Below are 18,043 nucleotides of genomic sequence, written 5' to 3'. Positions count from 1 at the left end.
CACAAACAAAGGAGAAAGACTCCTACATTCCTTGGACATTCACAGGCAGCTACGTTACTACTTGGATAAAACCTAAGGTTTTCAGAAAATCTGACCAGCTTTTTGTATCCTATGCTACAGCATCACAAGGAAAGGCTATCTCAAACAGACATTTCTAAATGGATAGGACATAGCATACATTTTTGATACACCCACCATGGAAAACCAGTTCCTGCTAGCATAAGGCCCCACTCTACCAGAGCAGCAGCTACATCTACAGCCTTCTTCAGGGGGGTGCCAACCAAGGATATTCTGGAAGCTGCAACTTGGAGTTCAGTACACACCTTCACCAAACATTACCACATACCACTTTACTCTATAAGACTAGACCTGGCTTCGCCACTGCAGTTTTGCAGGGCCTTCTAGCCTCTTCTAACCCTGTTTGACTCTACCTCCCATCCTTAGCTTTCGGATTCTACCCAAGTGTGATGAAAACAGGCTGTAACCTGATGTTTTTAACGTTTTCGTTCGTTTAATGCAACAGAACTTCTTCAGAAAATGCACCCATACAAAGCACCTTTACTTAAATACAAATTACTTAACCTCACGTGCTTAGATCCAACCAATAACTAATCCATAGTAATTTAAATCTCTATAAAATTATACTGATTGAATATCATACATATGAATATAAAACAAAAATTGAATATAAATAAAAATAACTTATTCAATTATTTGTTTAAAATTTTTGTAATAATAAAAAACATTTGATGTTAATTACATCATTCAGACCAGGTTGTTCATCAGCCTTTAACCTGATCTGCCACATAGATTCTTTACATTCTAATAATGTCTTAAAATCCCCACTAAAAATAGTGTCGTCTACCCTCTCAAGACCTGAAAAGATGAATTTTTTATAAGATTCACAATTCAAGGAATGTTTCGCTAAGGCATTTGTCAAATCTTTCTTTTTTATAGCTAAATTATGCTCATAAATACGCTTATTCAAAGTTCTAGTTGTCTTACCAATGTAGAAATGTTCACGAGGCACACTGTGCCACATAAACTAAATTTTTAGTCTTACATGTAAAATGTTCTTTAACTTTAAATTCTCTATTTAAGTGTTTTAAATAAACACCAGATGTCCCACTAACAAACCTACATTGTTTACATCCAGTACAAGGATAAGTACCAGTCTTAGAGGCCAAGCGTATGATGTTATTTTCACCCCTTTCTAAAATCATTTTAATATTCGTGACCTTTTTGTAAGAAAAAAATTGGACGGTTACCTATAGCTTTAGTCAAATCATAATTACCCAATACAATTTTCCAATTGTTGGTTATAATTCCCTTAATGATGTCCATCTCATTAGTAATAGGTAGTGGGAAAGACAAAACAAATTTGTTTTCAGATTCCACTCTACCTAATTGTTTACCATCTGTCGTACTATTCAAAATAGGCATTGCTTTATTTTCCCTTAGTTTCATCACTTCCCTTATAATGTGATCTAACCAAATAGTCTCATAACCCCTTTCAATGAAAAAAAGCTTTAAGTCAACCATTTCTTTATCAAAATTGTCATTTTCACTGGTAAGTCAACTTAGTCTAATAAATTGACCTTTAACTACACTTTTTTTCATATGTGTCGGATGTAAACTCTCATAATGTAACTACTGGTTGACAAAAGAAGGTTTTCTAAAGATATTACTATGAAACCTATTGTTTACTGTGTCAAGATTGGAAAATGGAAGATGAAGCTAAATCTATGCAGACAGTGAAGGATTTCTTACAGGTATATCCACCCAGGTTTAGCAGGAACTGGCCTAAGAATTGGTCCTTTCCCATGTCAGACAGGCCACAAAGAGGCAGACAACAGCCCCAGGGCTCATACAGGCCCAAACAATGGGGTGCTTCAACCTCCAAAAGCGGCGAAGATAAATCACAGCCATATAGGAAAGAGTCCCAATGACTTCCCTCTGCCAATGCCAAGCACTTATCTTTTGGCAGCACCCTTAAGGGGAAAGCTAGCACTTCTTTCACAAAATTGGTACATGATCACCCAGGACAAATGGGTCCTAACTATAGTCTCTCAGGGCTACAGGTTCCACTTTCACACCCTTCCAAATGCAAAAGGTATGCCAGACCTGCCACACAATGGGCAGAGGCACAAAAACAAGTTTCATCTCTCATGGACATGAGGGCCATTCAGCCAGTGCCCACAACAAGAGCAGGGATAAGGATTTTACTCAAGACTTTTCTTAGTACCAAGAAAGGGCAAGGCATGGAGACCAATTCTGGACCTGTCTATTCTAAATACTTTACTGGACGTTCCGAAATTCAAAATGTTGACTGTACAACAGCTTCTGCCCATGCTGGGGAAGAAGGCTTGGCTTGTAACTTTGGACCTCAGAGGCATACCTGCATGTCCCAATCAGACAATCTTGCAGCAGATGCCTCAGATTCATAGCTGGCTCAATGCACTACCAATTCTCTGCACTCCCCTTTGGCTTATCTACTGTGCCCAGGGTCTTCACAAAATGCCTGGCACCAGTAATTGCATTTTGCAGACAGAGGAATTCTGATATATCCCTACTTGGACAACTGCCTTACTTAAGCAGAGACCAAAGACATTACAAATGCATTTGTAAAAAAGGTTAGTAATTTGCCTAGGGTACACAGTAAACTAAAAGAAATCCAAACTAGTACCCTCTCAAGAGATGATATTCCTGGGCGCAAGCTTAAATACAACTGCCCAGATGGCTTATCTCACTCCAGACAAAGGCAACTGACTTCTTATTCAAAAGCATGGCAACAAAGACCCCGTTGTCTGCAAGAAAAATTCTACAGGCTCTGGGCTACATGGCCTCCTGCATTCTATTAATTCCATATGCAAGACTGCATATGAGGAAACTATAATGATGTCCTTTAAGAATGCAACTGCAGTCATAACATATGGGTTGTCCTGCCTCAGGCAGCCCTCGGTTGGCCGGATTCCAAAGTCTGGGTCTGGCGTCGGCTGGTGTCTCCTCCTCTCCGACGTCAGAATGGCTGGAGTATAAAGGCATCGGCCGACGCAATCTTCTTCAGTCTTTCTTGCCGCGCGGTGCCCGAAGCAGAAGCAGTTCGCAAGTGCCGGTCGGTCAGCTCCTGTGTTTTCAGTTACCGAAGTCATCTAAAAGCTTCTTGCCTCAGCCGATGTCAGAACAAATTCAGAAAGTTAATAGTTTGTCTTGTGGTAAACAAATACCTCATAAGGACTTCCATTCTTACTGCCTCCCTTGCCTGGGCCCAGACCACGATGTCTCGGCCTGTGCTCGCTTTAATAAGCGCACTCTCAGGCGCCGGGCAGAATTTGCCGAAGACTTTTTCGGCTAATCCTTCGCTTATATCATGCCGTCGGAACAACCGACAACACAAATTTCCAAAAAAACGAAAGGACGGGGACCGACATCCGCAGCCCGCGTCTTCTACCGATATTTCTCCTAAGCCCTCCATGAGTGCTTCGGTCCCTTCAGAAGCGGTAATTCAACCGCTCCATGCCGTTGACACAGCGGTAACGCGTTCTTCGGTCCCGGAGACTACACCGGTGCCGGTTATTGATTTTCCTCCAGAAACAGAAGTTCTGGATCTACCCAACACCATTCCTGTGGACAAGGTTACTCCTGCACGTGGGGCAGCTAGGCCTCCTGTATCCATGTCCATCAAGGCCTTTGCACGTGCTAAGGCCGCCAGCCATTCCAAGGCCCATCCTAAACCTACTGCCCAGGCCCCTTCTGATAAACAGATCATGTCTCTTGCTGCAGATCTTATCTCTCTTATCAGGGGGTCTCGGCCTCACCCAGACAGAGGTTCTCAGCCGCCTGTAGAGAAAAGGCCTAGAACTGAGCAGGCTGACAACCTCTCTTCAGATGAAGCCTCTGGGGATTCTGAGCATTCAGATACCCAAGAAGAATCCTTCCAGGCCTATGAGGACTCTGATGCTGAGGAGTCAATTCCCTCTGCCTCTCCTCCAGAGGATTTTTCATTTGGTGAAGTCCTCCACTCTGAGGGAGCACTTTAAGTGGCAGGGTCAGGAATTTTCTGATTCTAGGAAAAGGCTACGTACCTTCCTTAAGTTACCCCAGCACAGACCTTTACCTATCCCTCCAGTTATGGATGTCCTGGATGATGTTTTCTCCGACTCCAATGCTAACCCGGATTCTCTCCCTCCTGCTGCTGTCAAGCCAGACAGATATTACAGGGTCCCTGACACTCGCAAGCATCTCTTTAAGGCCCACTCTGTGGATCTTGAAACTATTTCACAGGGCCCTAAAGGAGTGGCTACTTCCTCAACCAAGAATCCACTGCCAGCGGATAGGGAAGCAAGGTCCCTGGAGAGATGGGGTAAAAAAGTTTATACCTCTTCCACCCTTGTCATGAGGTCACTTAACTGCCTTTTTAATATGTTTCAGTACCAGGATTATTTACTGGATGATTTACAGAAAAAGCTAGCCTTTCCTGAGTCTATTGATAGAAAGGCATTGCAGGTTAGCAATCATTTTCTTCAGTGTGGTTATGATGCATTGGAGGCTTCATGTAGGGCAGCTATGACAGGGGCTGTTATACGTAGACATGCTTGGTTAAAAGAACAGCTACTGCCAGACCATGTTAAAGTAAAGTTACTTGATGCACCTCTGGAAAAACAGAAGCTTTTTGGTGCTAATGCACAAGATGTGTTGAAGTCCATTGAGGTAAAAGCTAAATCAGTTCAGACAGTCAAAGATTTCCTCCAGGTTCAGCCACCCATATTCAGCAGGAATTGGCCTTCAAAGAATTGGTCCTTTCCAGACACTGACAAGTTTCAAAGGGGAAAAAACAGGCGTAGTAGAGGGAATACCGAGGCTCCTACAGGGGCCCGCCAGTGGCAACCACCAAATCAAAGAAGTGGCGCAGGCATTCCCTCCTCTACCCCTGCTGACCAAGGTGATAGTGAAGATCAAAGCAGAACAACCAACAGGCATTTTGATAGCTCCAGACTGGCCAAGGCAGCACTGGTACCCATTGCTGTTGTGCATAACTCGGACCAAACCGTGGCCTCTGCCTCTATGGCCTCTGCTTCTAACCCAGCACAATTACAGGACTGTTCATTAAAACCTGCAAACATTGCATCTGACAGCCTGGAGGTTACCATAACTTCTTCCGATATCTCTTTCCAAAGAAGTTCAAGAGATTTTACTGGAAGCACGCAGACCTTCCACCAGAAAGACCTATTCAGCCAAGTGGAAGAGATTCATCGTCTGGAATGCCAGCAAGGGTCAGGATGCAACAGTATTGAGCATACCTCGGATATTACAATACTTGACAGAATTGTTCCATACTGGTCTCTCATATTCTTCCATAAAGATTTATGCTTCAGCAATCTCGGCAAAATACAATTGTGATCCACCTGTGTTCTCACATCCCTTGCTAAGGCAGTTTCTAAGAGGGATCAAGAATATCAAACCTCCCAGAAAACCACCAGTACCTGCATGGGACCTCAATTTCGTCTTGGAAAAATTAACTCTTCCTCCCTTTGAACCAGCAGCATCTTCAGAAATGCAATTTCTCTCCTGGAAAACGGTTTTTCTATTGGCAGTAACATAAGCAAGAAGAGTCTCTGAGATACAGGCACTCATGGCAGTACCTCCCTTTCTCATTTTTCATCAGGACAGAGTCTCTCTAAGGACCAATCCTTCTTTCATGCCAAAAGTAGTTTCCAGGGTGTATCTAAATCAAGCCATTCACCTGCCTACATTCTTCCCCAATCCTCAAAACAAGGGGGAAAAGCTACTGCATACTTTGGACATACACAGACAACTACGCTACTACTTGGACAGAACAAAGACCACCAGAAAGTCTGACCAACTGTTCGTAGCTTATGCTGCTGGAGTTCAGGGAAAAGCAATCTCCAAACAAATAATTTCAAAATGGATTGGACACTGCATCAGATTCTGCTATTCCTTTCATGGAAAAGGTGTGCCAGCCAATATTAGGCCACACTCCACCAGAGCTATAGCCACATTCACAGCTTTCCTAAGAGGAGTGGCTACAAAGGACATTCTAGAGGCTGCTACATGGAGCTCCATGCATACATTTACCAAGCACTACAACCTGCCTTTATACTCCAGATCCCGAGCAGGCTTTGCTTCGGCAGTCCTGCAGGGCATTTTAGCTACACCATCCCTTTATTAGTTCCAACCACCCCCAGCTTGGCTATGGTATTCAACCTATATGTTATGACTGCAGTTGCATTCTTGAAGGACATAGTACAGTTTTGTACCTACCATAAATGTAGATGTCCGATAGATATGCAACTGCAGTTGGATTTTCCCTCCCTCCTACTCTGCAATTTTCTTTTTGGGTCCACTACCCCTATTCCTATTAGCTGGGGGTTATCTTTTATGGTGTATCTGTATTACTGTTGTGCATGTCTGGAATTGTTTATCCATTCACCAAATTTAGCCTTCCTTGGAGGGCACCTGGCATCTGGGGCAAGAAACACTGAAGAAGATGGTGTCGGCCGATGCCTTTATACTCCAGCCGTTCTGACATCTGAGAGGAGGCGACACCAGCCGACGCCGGACCCAGACTTTGGAATCCGGCCGACCGAGGGCTGCCTGAGGCAGGACAACCCATATGTTATGACTGCAGTTGCATATCTATCGGACATCTACATTTATGGTAGGTACAAAATTGTACTGTATCTAAAGTGTTTGGACTCAACATTGCCACAGCCTGGAATTAATTTCACTCATTCCCTGCCTGCAACAGGAGTTTCGATGGTGGGCACAGGCCTGTCACCACAACAAGGGACAGCCATTCACTTTACCCACATCTAGGCAAGCACTAACAGATGCGACAGATTATGCCTGAGGCGCCCACATGGCAGGAAAATGTATTCAGGGCACATGGCCCCTAAGCCAAAGGCATCTTCACATCAATCAAAAAGAGATGCTAGCTGTGCAAAATGCCCTGACAGCCTTCAAGGACCTACTTCATCCAGGACAGCTGCTGATAAATATGGACAACACCACAAGTTGTGTGGTACATAAACAAGTAGGGGGGCACACATTCCTACCCCCTCTGCAGACGAGCCATGATTTTGTGGAACACCGCATTGACCTACCAAGTACACCTGCAAGCACAATTCCTGCCAGGAAAAACAAATGCTCTGGCAGACTAAGCAGAAACCACATGGATCCTCACGAGTGGAAACTAGATCCACAAATCTTCAGCATGATAACAGGGAAATGGGGATGCCCAGACATAGATCTTTTTGCCTCCCCTCACAACTGCCAACTTCAGATATTCTGCACAAGGACTTATCACAAACAAGCATGGAAAGTGGATGCCTTGTCATTCAGCTGAACAACCTTACAATATATGCCTTTCCTCCACTGCCTCTCCTCCCCAAGGTACTCCTAAAGGTCAGGCGAGAAGCCACAAATGATACTAACTGCCCCAGATTGGCCATGCCATCACTGATGCCCAATCCTAAGGAGCTTGTCCCAAGGTCCAACCTGGACATTGCCTCAAATTCCTCATTTACTGACCCAACAAAACAATCAGATCCTGCAGCTCAGAACCCTAAATCTAGCTGCATAGCAGGTAGTGTAACCATTCAGAATACACCTCCCTCTAAAGCTGTTATGGATGTTATTTTGGAGGCCAGGAGGCCCAGCACCAGAAAATCTTTTGCAGAAAAATGGAAGAGATTCTTTGCTTGGAACCAGGCACAAGGAATTGACACTCTTGTCCCAAATATACCTCAGATTTTTACAATATTTAACTGAGATGCTGGACAAAGGCCTATCCTTCTCATCAATTAAGATCCATGCCTCTGCCATTTCAGCTCATTAAAATGCAGACCCACCTATTTTTTCACATCCATTGCTTAGGCAGTTCCTCAGGGGGGCCAAAAATGTAAGACCTCCAAGGGGAGCACCAATACCTACATGGGACCTCAATTTTTTTTTGGAAAAACTCACACCGTCTCCTTTCGAGCCAGCCAATACAGCTGATATAAAATTCATATAATGGAAAACAGCTTTGCTCCTAGTAATAACTTCAGCAAGAAGAGTCTGAGTTACAGGCATTAATGGCTGTGGAACCTTTTATTATCTTCATCCGGGCAGGGTTTCTCTAAGGGCAAACCCAACATTTATGCCTAAGGTAGTGTCCACAGTGGCTCTTAACCAAACCATTCATTTGCCTACTTTTTCCCAAACCCACAGAATGAAGGGGTGAGACTTCTGCATTCTTTCGACATACACAGACAGGTATGCTTCTACCTGGACAAAACTAAAGCTTTCAGAAAGACTGAGCAACTTTTAGTGGCATATGCTATAGGATCACAAGGAAAGGCCATCTCAAAGCAGACTGTTTCAAAATGGATAGGACACTGCATTCGTTTCTGCTATTCACAACTTGGCAAGTCGGTGCCTAAGGGCATTAGACCACATTCTACCAGGGCAGCAGCTGCATCCGCAGCCTTTCTCAGAGGATTTCCAGCCAAGCATATTTTGAAGGCTGCAACTTGGACTTCAGTGCACACTTTTACTAAGCACTACCACTTACCTCTTTACTCTAAATCCAGAGCAGGCTTTGCCACTGCAGTTCTGCAGGGCCTTATAGCCACTCCTAAGAATTCAACCCAAGTGTAATGACTGCAACAGTGAAACACTATGAACATAGTACAGTTGTGTACCTACCATAAATGTAGATGTTCGAGTGTATTCACTGTTGCAGTCCAGGTTACCCACTCACCATCCCCCTTTCTTTGCTGGGACTTCTCTGTACTTCTCTATCCTATACAACCTATGTGGTGTATTTGCTTGTAGATGAAGATATTGTTTATTTTAGTGTATGCTTTTATAAGGAATGTTTTTTAGCCTACTCTTTTGGGAGCACCTGACATCTGGGGCAAGAAAAACTGAAGAAAATGGCATCGGCTGCATCTTTTATACCCCTGGCACACTGACATCAGGGAAGAAGTGACAGCAACAGACGCCGGACCAGGACTTTGGAATTCAGGCCGACTGCGGGTAGCCTGCTAGCAGGATAACCCAAGTGTAATGACTGCAACAGTGAATACACTCTTAACTTCTACATTTATGGTAGGTACACAATTGTATTTTCCTGGTACCCAGAAAAGACTATGCCTGGTGTCCAATACTGGATTTATTGATTTTGAACACCTTCTTGGACATCCCGAAATTTTAAATGCTGACTTTGCAACAGCTTCTGCCCATGCTGGGCAAGAACGCTTGGTTAGGGACTCTAGACTTAAGAGGCATACCTGCATATCCCAATAAGTGAATCGTGCAGAAGATGCTTCCGCTTCAAGGCTGGCTTTATGCATTACGATTTCTCTGCACTGCCCTTTGTAAAGACCCTGGGCACAGTAGATAAGCCAAAGTGCTTGGCACCAGTGATTGTATTTTGCAGACATACATACAAATGTATCCTTACTTGGGCGACTGTCTCACTGAAGCAGAAAACAGGGACATTCTTCTTCAACATCTGGCGTTTGTAAAAAGCTTCTAACATGCGTAGGGTACACAATAAACTAAATGAAATCATAACTGGTACCCTCAACAAAATTACATTCTTGGGTGCAAGCTTGAATACAACTGCCCAGATGGCTTGCCTTACGCCAGACGAACAAAGGCAACTGACTATTTACTTCAAACAGATGGCAACAAAAACCCAGTTATCTGCAAGACAAATTCTGCAGGCTTTGGGGTTCATGACATCCTGTATTCTACTAATTCCATATGCATGACTGCATATGAGGAAACTACAGTGGTATCTTAAGTTTATGGAGTCAACATGGTCACGGTCTGGAAACAATTATTCCTCTCATTCCCTGTCTACAACAGGAGTTTCTTTGGTGGCAGAGATGTCACCAGAACACGGGACGGTCTTTCACTCTACCCCCTGCCTCCCAAACACTAACTAGAGACTCATCAGATTATGCTTGAGGATTCCATCTGGTGGAGAGATGCATTCAGGGCATATGGAGCCCAAAACAAATGCAGCTGCATATCAACCAGAAGGAGATGTTAGCTGTTTAGAATGCCCTGACGGCCTTCAAGGATTTACTTCATCCAGGACAACTATTGATAAAAACTGAGAACACCACGGTTATGTGGTACATAAACAAGCAGGGGGGTACACATTCCTACCCCCTTTGCAGACTAGCCATGCCATTGTGGGACACAGCCCTGACTTGCCAAGTACATCTTCAAGCTCTATTCCTGCCAGGATAACAAAATACTCTGGCAGACGATCTAAGTAGAAATATGGACCCTCACAAGTGGAAACTGGACCCACAAGTCTTCAGCATTATAATAGAGAAATGGGGGAGTCCAGGCATAGATCTATTTGCCTCTCCCCAAAATTATCAACTGGACAAATTCTGCACAAGGACTAATCACAGGCTAGCATGGAAAGTGGATGCCCTATCCTTCAGTTGGAAAAACCTATCGGTCTATGCCTTTCCTCCTCTGCCTCTTCTCCCCAATGTCTTACTAAAGGTCAGACAGGAAAAACCAAAAATGATCCCAATTGCCCCGGACTGGCCTTGCCAGCACTGGTATCCAATTCTAAGGAATGTCTCCACTCCCTCCTTGGTACTTGCCTCAAATACCTCATCTACTGTCTCAGCAGTGCAATCAAATTCTGCACTGTCAGCTCCAAACTCTGAACCTGGCAGTGTGGCTGATCATGTAATTATTCAAACACCTCTCAGTAAATCTCTGATGGATGTTATTTTGGAAGCCAGAAGGCCTAGTACTAGAAAATCTTATGCTGATGAATGGCAGAAAGCACAAGGAACGGACACAGCAAAGCCAAATATTCCTCAGAATTTACAATACTTGACTAAGATGCTTGACAAGGGCCTCTTTTTCAAGAAAAATCCATGCCTTTGCCATCTCGGCTCATTACAACACAGAGCCTCCCATCTTTTCTCATCCTCTCTTAAAACAGTATCTTAGAGGGCCAAAAATGTAAGGCCTCCCAGAAGATCACAAACTCCTGCATGGGACCTCAATTTTGTGCTGGAAAAGCTCAGCCTTCCTCCTTTTGAACCCGCAGCTCCTGCAGACAAAGTTTTTATCTTGGAAAAACGCTTTCCTTCTGGCAATCACTTCAGCCAGAAGGGTTTCAGAAATACAGGCCCTCATGGCTGTGGAGCCTTTTATTACATTTCGTCCGGATAGGGTGTCCCTCAGGACCAATCCTTCCTTTGTCTAAGGTAGTATCCAGTGTGGCTCTTGACCAAACTATTCACCTGCCAACTTTTTACCCAAATCTGCATAACAAGGAGCAGGTTCTGCATTCTTTGGACATGCACAGACAACTAAGATTCTACTTGAACAGGACCAAATCTCTAAAAGTCTGAGCAACTACAGGTGGCATTTGCTGCAGGATCCGAGGGGAAGGCCATTTCAAAGCAGACAATTTCAAAGTAGATAAGCCACTGCATTCGTTTCTGCTACTTGCATCATGGTAAGCCGGTGCCCAAGGAAATCTGGTCACATTCCACCAGGGCTGCATCTACCTGGGCAGCTTTTCTCAGAGTTCCAACCAAAGACATTCTAGAAGCTGCTACTTGGAGCTCTGTTCATACATTACAAAGCATCATCATTTGCTTCTCTTCTCGAAGTCCAGGGCAGGCTTTGCCACTGCTGTTCTGCAGGGCCGTAAGCCGCTCCTAATGCTATTTAGCTCCATCCTCCCATCCATAGCTTTGGGATTCTACCCAAATGTAATGACTGCAGCAGTGAAACACGAACATTGTACAGTTGTATACACTTGCATAACTGTAGATGTTGGAGTGTATTCACTGTTGCAGTCCAGGTTACCCACCCACCATCCCCCTAAGTTTGTTACAATTGCTTGTGTGTATTAGATATTTTTTTTTCTTTTCTTTTTTTTTTTTCTTTTTTTTTTGCTCCCCATTTGGGGGACACCTGACATCTGGGGCAAGAAAAACTAGCGTTTGCTGCATGTTTTATATCCCAGACGTCATGCAAGAGGAGACTGCAACCGACGCAGGACTCTACTTTGATATTCAGGCTGATTGAGGGCAACCTGCCAGCAGATTAACAGTGAATACACTCTTGCATCTACATTTATGGTAAGTGTACATAACTGTTCTTTCTCGCGTCATTCTTCCTCCCTTTGAGCCTGCATCATCTTGTGAGCTAAAATTTCTATCATGGAAAACTATCTTCCTAGTAGCCATCACTTCAGCCCGCAGAGTGTTAGAGCTCCAAGCCCTATCCATCAAGCCTCTTTATTTGGTCTTTCATGCTGAGAGAGTATCTCTCAGGACAAACCCATCCTTTTGCCTAAAGTATGTTCAGAGATGAACATCAGTCCAAGTCATAGAGTTGCTTGTTTTCTTCACTAATCACAGAAGCAAATTGGAATACATGTTGCACAAACTTTATGTTCACAGACAACTTAGATTTCATCTAGACAGAACAAAAGAGATTAGGAAAACAAATCAGCTTTTTGTGTCTTTTTCTGAGGCCAGCAAAGGTAAACCAGTCGCCAAAACAACTTAAGTGGCTGTCAGATTGGATCACTTGCACTTATTCTTGTCATAACATGCCCTTGCCTGGTAAGGTGAAGGCTCATTCAACCAGAATAGTTTCTACCTCTTCAGCCTTTCAAGCCTAATTACCTCTAGACAACATCTGTGCTGCAAGCCACATGGTCTAAACCCTACACTTTTATAACTCATTACAAAATGGATAAGGCCTCCAGGGACAAGGCTTCATTTGATTGTATGGTTCTTAAGAGTGTACTTCCATGAGCCACGCAGGTTTAAGGTGCTAGGGACGTTGCCAAACAGTGAAGAATGAACGGCGAGATTGAACAACTTCACATAAAGAAGTTGTGTACTCACCATAACGTTCCATGTGAGTGGTTCCATCTCGCCTTCATTCTCGCGTCTCTCCCTCCTTCTCCCTCCTTCCCCCTCCTGACTGGCAGTTTACCTATAGGCTGTCTTCATCCTGGTTTCTCAATGTGTCTTCATTCCCAGGCAGAATAATTACGGTATCACTATATGGTATGCAGCTAACAAGATCTGTGGTAATTCCAGCAGTGCCTTGTGGGATAAGGGGCTAGGTCCTGAGCTGCTGGAAAACTTTGAGCTTGCTATTAGGCCGTGTCGGAGCCTAGGATCGGCTCCGAACCCTTCAGTGAAGAATGAAGGTGAGCTGGAACAAGCATGGAACTTTATGGTGAGTACGTAACTTCTTTTTTAGGCTGGGTAAGCAAACTTGGGGAAATGGCTCAAAAGGTGGACGTGCCTCTTCTAACAGCAGCTTGCATCTCCTGTCTACAGAAATGTTCTGAGAGAAGCTGAGAAAGTCTAAAATGCATGTGAGCAGATGTCAAAAAGGGTGTCTCATGATTGGGCCAGGATGTGTGGTAGGCTATGCATAGACTTGTTTGGTCTTTGCTGAACAGGCAGCCCTTTTTTTTTTTTTTTTTTTTTTGTGCAGGGTGGCAACTCCAAAAGCTTTGAAGGTAAATGATTCTTGAATTCTCTTGGCACAGTGGTGCAGCGGTAGTGTTGTCACCTCATAGCAAGAGGCTCTGTGGTTCGATTCTCTGCTTGAGTGCCTTCTGTGTGGAGTCTGAATGTCCTCCCTGTGTTCCTGTGGGTTTTCACCGGGTGCTTCGGTTCCCTCCTATGTCACAAACGCCTGCATGCGGAGCATTTCTCCCCGGGCCTCCGCTGAAAATTGGCTTCATTCCAAGTCGGACTTTCTCTTTTAACAAAAGATCTGAAGTAGTTAACTTAATTTTATCTGCAACCTGTGGGTATACGGATCCAAGCCGGCAACTTTTTTCTAGCATCTGCTCCAAGCTCTGAGCTCCTCCCCTTATCCATAATGCCCTACCATCTCCTATCTTCCCCCAGATCTCGTTTGCCACACCAGTAGTGTGCATCGTGGTCTCCTTTGCTCTGAGCGCAGGGATAGTAAGTGGTACTATTTCTTGTATCTAGTGTGTGTTTGAGTGAATATTTTTCCTTCCTCTCCTTGTTTAGTGTCTCGCTTTTTCGTCAGTAGTTTAAAAAAAAAAAAAAAAAGTTTTGAGAGTAGTAGTAGTTAGGCCTGCCCTTTCCCCACCTGTGTTGTGTGTTATTTTTCTGGTAGATAGTGGTGGTACTTTCGGGTGCAGGACTGTGGCTGATCAGCCAAAGCCCGTTTTAAAAAAAATGTACAGTGTGTGGCCATAAGCTTTCCCTGGCTGATGGTCACACTCTGTAATTTGTTTGGGAGTGGCACATTTGTCCACTCAATGTGCTATCTCTTCTGGTTTTAATCAGAGCGCCCTTATGGATCCGAAGGCCAAGTTAGCCAAAGGCCTTCTCCCTGCTGCCATGCTGGAATCTGCCTCTGTCCTAGTGTCCTACCTCCCACCCAGACAGGGACTCAACCCCTCCCCCTTCTTCTGCTGATGGGTGTTCTAAAGGCAAATCCACAGTCCGCGTGGCTCACAAGGAAAAAGAGAAAGATAAAGAAAGGCGCAGAGAGGATAAGGAGAAGTGGAAGGACAGACATCGTAAGAGATCCCCAGACAGGAAGCTCTTTCTTAGCCCCCCTTCTAAGACCATGAGGCCTGATGTTCATCGTGTTACCCTGCTGCAGTCATCACACTTGGGTTATCCTGCCATCAGGCGGTCCCGCAGTCTGCCTGAGTTCCAAAGTCTTGGTCCAGCGTCGGTTGCTGTCACTTCTTCCCTGAAGTCAGTGCGCCAGGGGTATATGAGGCATCCAACACCATTTTCTTCAGTCTTTCTTGCCGCGCGGTGCCCGAAGCAGAAGCAGTTCGCAAGTGCCGGTCGGCCGACACCTGAGGTTTTAGAATAGAATTTCTGTCCGAAGTCTTCAATAAAGCCAAGTACCCTGTTGGGGAACCTTTTCTTGCTTCAGTCTGTCAGAAAAAGTTAACAATTGCATTTCTTGTGGGAAGCTAATACCTCATAAGGACTTCCATTCTTATTGTATTCCTTGCCTAGGCCCGGACCCCGACGTCACAGGTTGTCTGTTTTGTGTTAGGTTTAATAAATGAACTATCAAACGCTGATGTCCTTCAAGAATGCAACTGCAGTCATAACATGTGAGTTGCCCTGCCTCAGGCAGCCCTCGGTCGGCCGGATTCCAAAGTCTGGGTCCGTCGGCTGATGTCGCATTTTTCTCCGTCAGAGCGGCTGGAGTACATAAGCATCAGCCGACGCCATTTTCTTCAGTCTTTCTTGCCGCGCGGTGCCCGAAGCAGAAGCAGTTCGCAAGTGCCGGTCGGTCAGCTCCTGTACTCTACGATACCGAAGTCATCAAAAAAGCTAAGTACCCCGTTGGGGACCTTTTCTTGCCTCAGCCGTGTCAGGAATTACTGAAAAAGTTAACAATTGTCTTTCTTGTGGTAAACAAATACCTCATAAGGATTTCCACTCTTACTGTCTCTCTTGCCTGGGCCCAGACCACGACGTCTCGGCCTGTGTAGTTTTGCTCGCTTCAAGCGCACTCTCAGGTGCCGGGCGGAGTTCGCTAAAGATTTTTTTGGCGATAATTTTGCTTACGCCATGCCGTCGGATCTCCCGACATCGCAAACTCCCAAAAAGCGAAAAGACCGGGACCGACATCCTCGGCCCGCGTCTACTACCGACTCCACGCCAAAACCTAGCGCGAGTGCTCCGGTTCCCTCTGAGACTGTCTCTCCACCTCTCCGAACCGAAGACACCGCATTACCGACGACTCCGATTCCGGACATTACTCCGCCGGTTATAGATTTTCCTCCGGATACCGAAACCGAGGAAATGCCCAAGACCATTGCTGTAGACAAGGTCACTCCTGCACGTGGAGCTGCCAGGCCCCCTATGGCCATGTCTATTAAGGCCTACACTAGGGCTAAGGCAGCCAGCAAAACAAAGCATATTACTTCTAAATCCTTACCTCAGCCGACTCCAGAGACACAAATTATGTCCATGGCTGCTGATTTAATTTCCATGATTAGAGGTTCACAGGTCCATCCTGAGAGAGGATCCCAGCCCCCTCCTGATAAAAGGCCCCGGGTTGAACCCTCTGACCCTACTCCTTCAGATGAAGATTCTGAGGGCTCTGTCCACTCTGATAGCCAGGAAGAGCTCTTTCAGACCTGTGAGGACTCAGATGCAGAAGATTCCATCCCCTCGGCTTCCCCTCCTGAGGATATTTCTTTTGGGGAAGTTCTGCACACCATGAGGGAACATTTCAAGTGGAAAGGTCAGGAATATTCTGATTCTAGGAAACGCCTTAGGACTTTCCTTAAGAAGCCTCAGCACAGGCCCTTAGCTATTCCTCCTGTACTTGATGTTCTAGATGATTTGTATTCTGACTAGTGCTACCCCTGATTCCCTTCCTCCTGCTCCAGCCAAGCCAGACAGGTATTACAGGGTCCCAGAAACTCATTCCCATTTATTCAGGGCCCATACTGCTGATTTGGAAACTATTTCACAGGGGCTTAAAGGAGTTTCAGCCTCCACCTCAAAAAATCCTTTGCCCTCCAACAGGGAAGCTAGGTCATTAGAGAGATGGGGCAAAAAGGTTTACACATCCACTACCTTATCTATGAGAGCATTAAATTGCCTTTTTCATATGTTACAATATCAGGGTTATCTGTTAGAAGATTTACAAAAAACATTAGCCACTCCTGATCCTTTAGACAGGAAGACTTTGCAGGAAGCTGTACATAACACTCAGCAAGTAAGCAATCACTTCCTGCAGTGTGGATATGATGCACTGGAAGCTTCATGTAGGGCACTATGATAGGGGCAGTCATTCGTAGACATGCTTGGTTAAAAGATCAACCTCTACCAGATCATGTAAAAGCAAAACTTCTGGATGCACCTTTGGAAAAGAACAAGCCTTGGTGCAAATGGTGCAAATGCTAAGGATGTGTTAAAGACCATCGAAGAAAAAGCAAAATCAGTTCAGACAGTGAAAGATTTCCTCCAGGTTCAACCCCCCCAGATTCAGTAGGAATTGGCCTTCAAAAAACTGGTCCTTTCCTTATCCAGAAAAGTTTCAAAGGGGTAAGAACAGACGTGGCCGAGGAAGAGGCCAATACAGAGACCCTTACAGGGGACGACAATGGCAGCCAGGAAACAAAAGTGACTCAGGGGTTTCACCTGCCCCACAACCACAATCTCAATGACTTTCCTCTAATACCGCCTACCAGGGAACAACTAGAAGCTCCCTTGCTCCCTTGGGCGGGAAGTTATCTCTGTTTGCAGAAAACTGGCACAGACTGACAAAGGACAAATGGATTTTGGACATTATAGACCGAGGGTACAGGTTTCATTTTCATACCTTACCAAGAAAACAAGGCATGCCAAACCTACCACAAACTCAGAGGGCAGAGGCTATCAAGCAAATCACTCTGCTGACTCGGATGAAAGCAATAGAAAGAGTTCCACAACAAGAACAAGACAAGGGGTTTTACTCGAGACTGTTCCTTGTTCCAAGAAAAGAATCTCAATGGAGACCAATACTGGACTTGTCCGCATTAAACACCTTTCTCATAGTACCAAAGTTCAAAATGCTGACTCTACAGCAACTCCTTCCCATGCTGGGCAAGGGGTCGTGGCTGATAACTCTGGACCTCAAGGAGGCATACCTGCATGTCCCTATCAGACACAGCTGCAGAAGATACCTCAGATTTCTTGCAGGGCCAGAGCATTATCAATTCTCAGCATTGCCATTTGGCTTATCTACTGCACCCAGAGTATTCACAAAATGCCTGGCTTCGGTAATTGCTCATTGCAGGCTCCAGGGGATACAAATTTACCCGTACCTGGACGACTGCCTCATACAAGCGGACGACAAATTGATGTTGACAAAAAACCTGCATTATGTCATACGATTACTTCAAGCTCTGGGATACACAGTCAACTTCCAAAAGTCGAGACTGCAGCCATCCCAGCAAATAATCTTCTTAGGAGCCAAACTAGACACAGCCTCTCAGATGGCTTAC

General features: G+C 44.9%; 1 protein-coding gene across 2 annotated transcripts in view; it reads left to right on the top strand.

The window, feature by feature from the left end:
* MARCHF7 (membrane associated ring-CH-type finger 7) overlaps window positions 1–18,043 on the top strand; it is a 919,282-nt gene that overhangs the window by 166,977 nt on the left and 734,262 nt on the right. The gene's annotated exons all lie outside the window — the stretch shown is intronic.

This window comes from Protopterus annectens, chromosome 6.part0 (assembly GCF_019279795.1).
Source record: "Protopterus annectens isolate FY-2018-M chromosome 6.part0, PAN1.0, whole genome shotgun sequence".
In the NCBI taxonomy this organism is placed as follows: Eukaryota; Metazoa; Chordata; order Ceratodontiformes; family Protopteridae; genus Protopterus; species Protopterus annectens.
The sequence above is the reverse complement of the archived record's forward strand: the minus strand, read 5'-3'. Positions and strand labels throughout refer to the sequence as shown.